The sequence below is a fragment of the Mus caroli genome, unplaced genomic scaffold (genome assembly GCF_978045245.1).
Source record: "Mus caroli unplaced genomic scaffold, Mus_caroli_1 scaffold_9, whole genome shotgun sequence".
NCBI lineage: Eukaryota > Metazoa > Chordata > Mammalia > Rodentia > Muridae > Mus > Mus caroli.
Genome location: NW_028227264.1, coordinates 123,591,933 through 123,599,213, shown reverse-complemented (window position 1 = coordinate 123,599,213; position 7,281 = coordinate 123,591,933). Strand labels below are relative to the sequence as shown.

At 40.8% G+C, this 7,281-nt stretch overlaps 1 non-coding gene across 1 annotated transcript; it reads right to left on the bottom strand.

Moving 5' to 3' along the window:
* Nucleotides 1-6,006: 6,006 nt before the first annotated feature.
* On the bottom strand, nucleotides 6,007-6,141 carry LOC115032251 (small nucleolar RNA SNORA17). The gene has a single exon (XR_003837900.1). It is a non-coding gene; the product is annotated as a small nucleolar RNA SNORA17 (small nucleolar RNA).
* Nucleotides 6,142-7,281: the final 1,140 nt, after the last annotated feature.

Below are 7,281 nucleotides of genomic sequence, written 5' to 3'. Positions count from 1 at the left end.
GGCAGGGAGTCCTGGTGAGATTCTCTAAGATATATTTAAAGATTTTTCAACTTCATTCTAACAGGAATTGGTTATTACTCAATACACTGAAGTAGATACTGTTGTAACTTTTGCATTTTTGTATCACTCTGGCTGCAGGTTTACATAACCCAGTTCTGATGAAGCTCTATTAACCATGTCAGGCTCTACGAGAAGACATGAATCTGATGCAAACAAAGACTACAAGGAAATCTCGAGTGTACTTATAGGATATTCAGAGGGTTAGGCTGGCTGACTGAAATTGTGGCGGATGGCATGTGAGCAGAAGTTAAGTTTTGGGAGAGTCCCTTATGCTTATCACAGCTGGATGGATGAAGAACGCGAGTGTCCTGTTCCAGAGCAATTGAGTGTAAGTGATCACAACACTATGTAAGGTGACTTAAATGAGATGTCCCTCTTATGTCTCAGGGATTTGAATACTTCAGTCGGTAACTGTTTGAGGGGAAGATGAAGAGGTGTGACCTGGCTGGAAGAAGTATGTCACTGGGGGGCAGTGAATGATTCTTTAAAAGATTTGTTCATTTGAGTTAGCTGTTGCCTCCTGCTTTCATTTGACATATGAACTCTCAGCTTCTGCCTCAGCCACCATGCCCTTTGTTCTGCCATCATGGATTCTAACTCTCTGTAACTGTGAGCCTGTAATAAACCCGTCCTTCTTCTAAGGTTGTCTTGTTCATGGTCATTTATCACAGCATTAGAAGAGCAACTAACACACTGCCTTTGCTCTTCTGAGTTTCCTAAGTGTAACGGCCAAGTCTGCAGATGAATAAAAAAGTCTACATTTCAGTGGAACAATCTATGAAGTTTCTTGTGGCTGAAGTAAAATTATTTCCAGCCAAGATATGCATTGCAAAGTAAATAGGAGGCCCAGAACACTTACTATCATGATATAAAAGAAGCAGAGATTCATTGTGCAAGATCCAGAATGTCCAAGTAATGTGCAAAGCTCCAATGGGTCTGAAGAACAGTAAAAATATAAAAATGATAGACCTCTTTAAATACCCAAAGGATGCAGTAGAAACAGAATGTAAGACACCCACTTCTACTAGAGAACTCAGAAACTGGAAGAAGTCCCCTAAAATTTCCACACTCTGTCACTATCTCAGTAGCCCCCACCTTATCCCCAGTCCTACCTCCTCTAACTTGCTGGGCCCCACTCTCTAACAGTGGCAGAACTTTCTCACGAATGGGATCACTGATGTGTGCTCAGCCTTTCTAGCACTGGTGTCTACTGAGCTGTATATATGCTGTATTTTCTTCCTGGGGAAGCTCACCACACCTAGCACATTTTGCTTCTCACATTTTGAGTGAGATTAGGTTACTGGCACATTACATGTAGGCTGGTTCATTGTGACTAAAATGCATGTTGGAAACCGGTGCATCCAGTCTTCTCTATACTGAACAAAGTCCACCAGCACTTGTTCATTAAAGCCCATGAGGGGTCTTTAAAGATGAATCAGTAGGTAAGAGAACTTGTTATTCTGCCAGAAGAATTCTCAGCATCCATGCCAGGAGTCTCACATATTCGGTACGTATGTCTGTGCATGCACACGATTTTCCTAGTTCTGTGGAATCTTTTGCATTTGTCTATGCACACAGAAACTAAGTAAATGGATGTACACATGAACTGTTTGAGATAATAGATTATTAGGTTACTCATGCACTACATGACACAAAAGACCACGGTTAATACCTATGTGCTATAATACTGCAGTAGGCTGGCCTAAACACATAACTAGGAATGAGGATATAAAGCCTTTTCTTCAAGTTAATAAATAAGTAAAGTCAGACTCCTTTTTATTAAAAAAAATGACTTTCTGAATTGGAGAAAACCTTTGAATCTCTACTTGAAAATGTCAAAAATCTCTCAACAGTCTGAGTATGTATGCATAAGAGTTCATGAATTTATCGAGTTTCCAGTGGTGGACAGACTCAATTCTCAGAGTCATTTATTACATTAAGCTGTTTCCATTTTGACTGACAGGAAAGTCTTCCTAGAAGCGCTGTCTGCATGAGTGAAACAAGCTGCATCTTACCCTTTATGACGAAGTGCTGTGCACAAGACACAAGATATTTAAAAATAATTTAAATACTACAGTTCAATGAATTAAAATAACAGGGTGCAGGTTTGTATGTGAGCTGATTTCCCAGAAAAACTTGTAAATTGTTGTTAGAATGAGCTCTACAGCTCTGGCGCAGATGTAGTTGTTGTAAATAAATAAGTATGTACATGTACAAGATTATATATAACATATACTGTTTGGTGAAAACTTCATTTAATATACATGACTTTGAAGGAAGGCATAAACATTGTAGCATATGTATGTATTGATGTATTTATGTGTGTTGCTTTAAGTGCTAAAAATAATGGAGAAGAAAATACATCAAAAATTATTCACATCCTCCCCGTGAATCCAAATCTCAGGTTTAAAAGAACTCTCTGACCAGGTTCAGAAATTATTACAGTGAAATTGAAATAGTTGAATCCCACATTTTTTTTTGTTTTTTTATACAAAACAATTGGTATGGTTTTAGTTTTACTGAACCACAATGTCAAAGAGAGGGAAAAAGGGGGGGGGGGGCAGAGAGAGAGACAGACAGACAGGCAGGCAGACAGACAGAGAGAGAGAGAGAGAGAGACTTCTTAAAATATGGGATAAAAGACAGGAGTCTTAAATTGGATTAATAGTCTGAAATATTTGGAAATTTTAGTAAATTATTACTCAAATTTTTGTCCAGAGCACCTGCCGTAGACTGAGTTCCTGGTATGATTACTAATCTGACGGCTGCCTGATAGAAAGCACATTTTTCAAGCAGTGAGTTCAGACTAATAGGCAATCATCATACTTAAAATGTCAGCTAATGCCATGGAAAATCCACACTTGTTCAAATTAAGTGTGAGAATTAAGGCTTAGTAATGAGGTTCTTAGCACCTGTAGATATGTGTCCTTTTATTCGAGGACGATGTGTCTCGATGGTCAGCTCTCACCACGCCATTCTACCTCGCTGGTCACATGTTCGGTGGCCTTGGGTTTTCTTGAAAACATATATTGTGCCGTTATTTATGAAGGACCTTTCAGCTGCCTAAAAATCTAGGATGGTAGTTTTCCTGGCACTTTGCAAATAGCATTCTAGTGTTATTCTGCTACTTGCATCAATGATTAGTGATCATTGTTTGTGTTCCGCAGTTCACAGTGCATCCTTTCCTCTGGCTGAGCACCACATGTGGTTTTATCCACTGTTTCTCAGCATCTTGAGCATTGTCAAGCTTTAGTGTGATGAGTTATAGTTTTTATCAAACTAGGAATATTTCCCCTCTGATGAAACATAATTTGTTTTGTTTGGTTTTTCCCCCACATTTTCCTCCCAAATCTTTCAGCTACGACATTATACATTTGAATAGGTCTTGTTTATAATGAGTGATACAATATGAATCCCCTTCCTTTTTTCTTCTGTCTTGTGTTTAACACATTAATAAGCATATCACAAGTGGGTCATGACTGAAATGGCACTGTCCTTTGTGTCTCCGATCAACCTAAAAGTTTTTACTTAAGTTTACTAGGATTTTCCTTTTCCTTTCTCTTTGTTTCTGCTTTGGAAACAAAACTCACTCTGTAACCCTGGCTGGCCTCCAACTCAGAGAGATGTGCCAGCCTCTATGTCCCCAGTGATAGCATTAAAGGACCCAACTCGCTCCTCCTTTGGAACTTTCTGGTCTAACGTCTCTGATTTCCTGTAATGCAAGAATTTCAGTGCTGAGATCACTCTGGACTTCAACATATCGGCATTGGTGGCGGAGAGTGGGTAAAACAGATGTGCAAGGGGCTATCAGAACTGCACAATTTTCTGTTCTCACATCCTAAGATAAACCCAGAAGAGTAAAGACATCAGGAGAGTCCATTGGTGTCACTCAGCCACAATTGAAGAGCATGGCCAGAACCACCTCGAAAGACATGTAATACAGGACCTCATAGAAGTGATGGAGTAAGTACCGTTTGGGGATCCAGAGATCTTGGAAGAGTGAACTAGATTAACGGTTTCCATTCTTCACTCCTTGCCTTTAGAAGCTAAAGACTACATAGGCTAGCACATGATCAGAAGAGCTGACCCACTAGTTCAATGGGCTTCCTTTTTTATAATTTTAAGTGTGTGTGTTTCTGTGTGTGTGTGTGTGTGTGTGTGTGTGTGTTGTTTGCATGCTATAGTGAATATGTAGAGGTCAGAAGACAGATTTCAAAGTCAATTTGCCATTGAGCTGTATCTCTGTCTCCTTTATTGACTTTACAAATATGTATTTGTATTATTGGTATTATATATGGACATATGCATCTACCTGTAGGTATGTGTTTATGAATATAAGCATATGTCAAGGCAAGAAGCATTGGATCCCTTAAAGCAGGAGTTACATTTTCATATACAGAGGGAGAGGGAGAGGGAGAGGGAGAGGGAGAGGGAGAGGGAGAGGGAGAGGGAGAGGGAGAGGGAGAGGGAGAGGGAGAGGGAGAGGGAGAGGGAGAGGGAGAGGGAGAGGGAGAGGGAGAGGGAGAGGGAGAGAGGGAGAGGGAGAGGGAGAGAGGGAGAGGAGAGGGAGAAGCACTCAGGTCCCAGTCTGAACAAATAAAATGTATACCTGAAATAGACCAGATCAATCATGTTTATATACCATTTTCAAATACAATTTAAAAAGGAATGAGGCTCACATCCTGTAATTGATGGTCAACAGAATTCATTGATAATGATCAATGGGAATAGACTGCAAAATATATCTCTATCTTAGCAGACATCCTTCCTCACACTGATAAAGGCAGACTCAGAATTGCCATAGATATTTGAGTGATGTATGATGATCAGTGTCCATCAATCTATGGCTGCATTGAGACATCAGTGAGATATGACAGTCTTCTAATTTTCCTTTCTGTCTTCTAACTCCTGCTTTTGATCCTTATGACTTCAATCTCTGGCCAATTTTATCTCAAAGCATTGCTCCATTTAACTTTGTAACCACTTGACATATTTTTATGTTTCCTGCTATTTGTAAGTAAATGCTTCATGATTTAAGCTTTGCAATGTGGAAACCATGAAAATGTAAAAAAAAAAAAAAAAGTATAAAGAGTTTTATTTCTCTGCCACTGCATAGGGGACCAGCGGCAGGGCCAGTTCTGCAATCCTCATACCCTTGGGGCAGGCTCAGCCACAGCTCCTGCAATATGTGTGGCCCTCTCTAGCAAATATGGCAGCTAGCCAGAGGCCCTTGAGTCAGCTCTCCTGCTCTCACGCCCTCAGGACCAGCCATCTCATGAAGTCACCTGAGGAGTGGGACCAGTTCTGCACAGCTGTCAGATATTTACATGTCCCCAGGAGGCATGCCACAGCAGGAGCATACAAGTCTCCTTTGGTGGTAGCAGATCCCTACATTGCTGGACAATAGACCAAGATGTTGCCCCAGTAGTAGAACAGGACCGTATCCCAGCATGTTCCCAGGTGGTATCTCCAGAGTCTCATATCGGGCTGTTTCTCACTATCCTCTCATCTCCTGTTCTTGACTCTCTTCATTGCATCTGTCTGCATCCTTCTTTTTCTCCTTCTTTTCCATTTCTCTAACACTTATTTGTTCCGCTTAGTGGCGTCCAGAGTCTCTATGTCTGTACTCCTCTCAGGAGTGCTATGTCCCACTCATGAAGTATGGTATTGAACAGGGGTTCTCTCAATTAGGCTCTCCCCATATTCCAAGCCTGCAGGGCTGAAGACTGGTGGTCATCTCAGACTAGTCTCCTTTCCAGGCCTCAGGGCTCCAGTCTGGTGGTCATCTTGGGATCACACATCGCCCAGTCTTCCCAAGTGGCCCCTTGTGAGTGTCATCTGTGTCAGGCTTACTCCTGCTAGGGGACCATGGTCCCAGGTGGGGTTCCTCTGGTCTAACTTGCTTCCTGTCCTGGGAGGCCATCCAGTCCTACCTGGTGCCAGACTGGTCTTAGCTTTGCCTTTTTTAGGGAGATGTTCACAGGCCAGACCACGGAGCATACACATAAACTCACTCTTCTCTGCCCCCTAGTGACACACACGTGTTACGAGAGTCACACCTGAAATTCCTCGAGGGACGGGGTGTTATTTAATTTTAAAATAGATATCCACACATTCCCAGCTGACCCTATCAAATGTGTAATACTGATGGTTATAAAAGTGACAAGAGCTGATATGAAATGAAAATTCACTGTAAACTTGGACTGCATTGGGGCGTTCTCCAAACTTCAGAAATTCCTGTAAATTAGTTTTTTTATTTGTTTGTTTGTTTGTTTGGGTTTTTTGTTTGTTTGTTTTAAGCAAGAGTGGGACTGGAGAAATAGCTTAAAGGTAACTAACGCCTGCTGCTTCAAAAGGACTAGGATTTGGGTCTCAGCACATAACTGGGCAGCTCACAACAGCATACAATTTCAGCTCTAGAGAATCTGATACCCTCTCTTCTGGCCTAGATAGTCATCTGCATTCACACACACACACACACACACACACACACACACACACACACACACACAAGGGGGGGTGGAGTAGTACCCTCATAGAGACAAAGGGGAGAGAGATAGGATGGGGATTTTGCAGACAGGAAATTACCAGGAAGGTGAACAACATTTGAAATGTAAATAAATAAAATAACCAAGAAAAAAAATTCTCAAAAGTACATACAAATAAACATAAATAAAAATAAATCTATTTTAGCAGGGAGTCAATTTTTTTTGGTTAGATGCACAATATATGTAAACTATGTGGGATCCAACAAGCAAGTTTATATATGGTGACTCACCACTACAGAAAACTGAAGAGAGCACACAGTATAATCAAATATGCTATGTGAGTAGTAAGTTAGGAGCTTTGAAGGCAACCTACGCTTTTCATGGTTTGAATTGAGTGTATGGGCTGAGTTCCTTCAGCATATAATGTACAAGTTAAATGGTATTGGACAATTTCTCTCTACCTGAAGGAATGTTAGACTCACTGTGAAGAGAAATCAGGAGGATGCGAAGAATGCATGGTAGAAACACATTAGGAGATGCTCAATGCCTTTCAGCCACATGCCCTAAGAGTATCCAGAAAGGTCATTCTAAAAGGCTGCTGAGCAGGCAACAGGTTGAAACAGCCATCTTTAAGGTAGCTTTCTGATAAAATAGTGTTTAAAAGATAAATAAAGGTGAACTACGAAGTAAAATGATATAATTTCTATTTTTCTTCTTTCTTGTTTTCTGACCT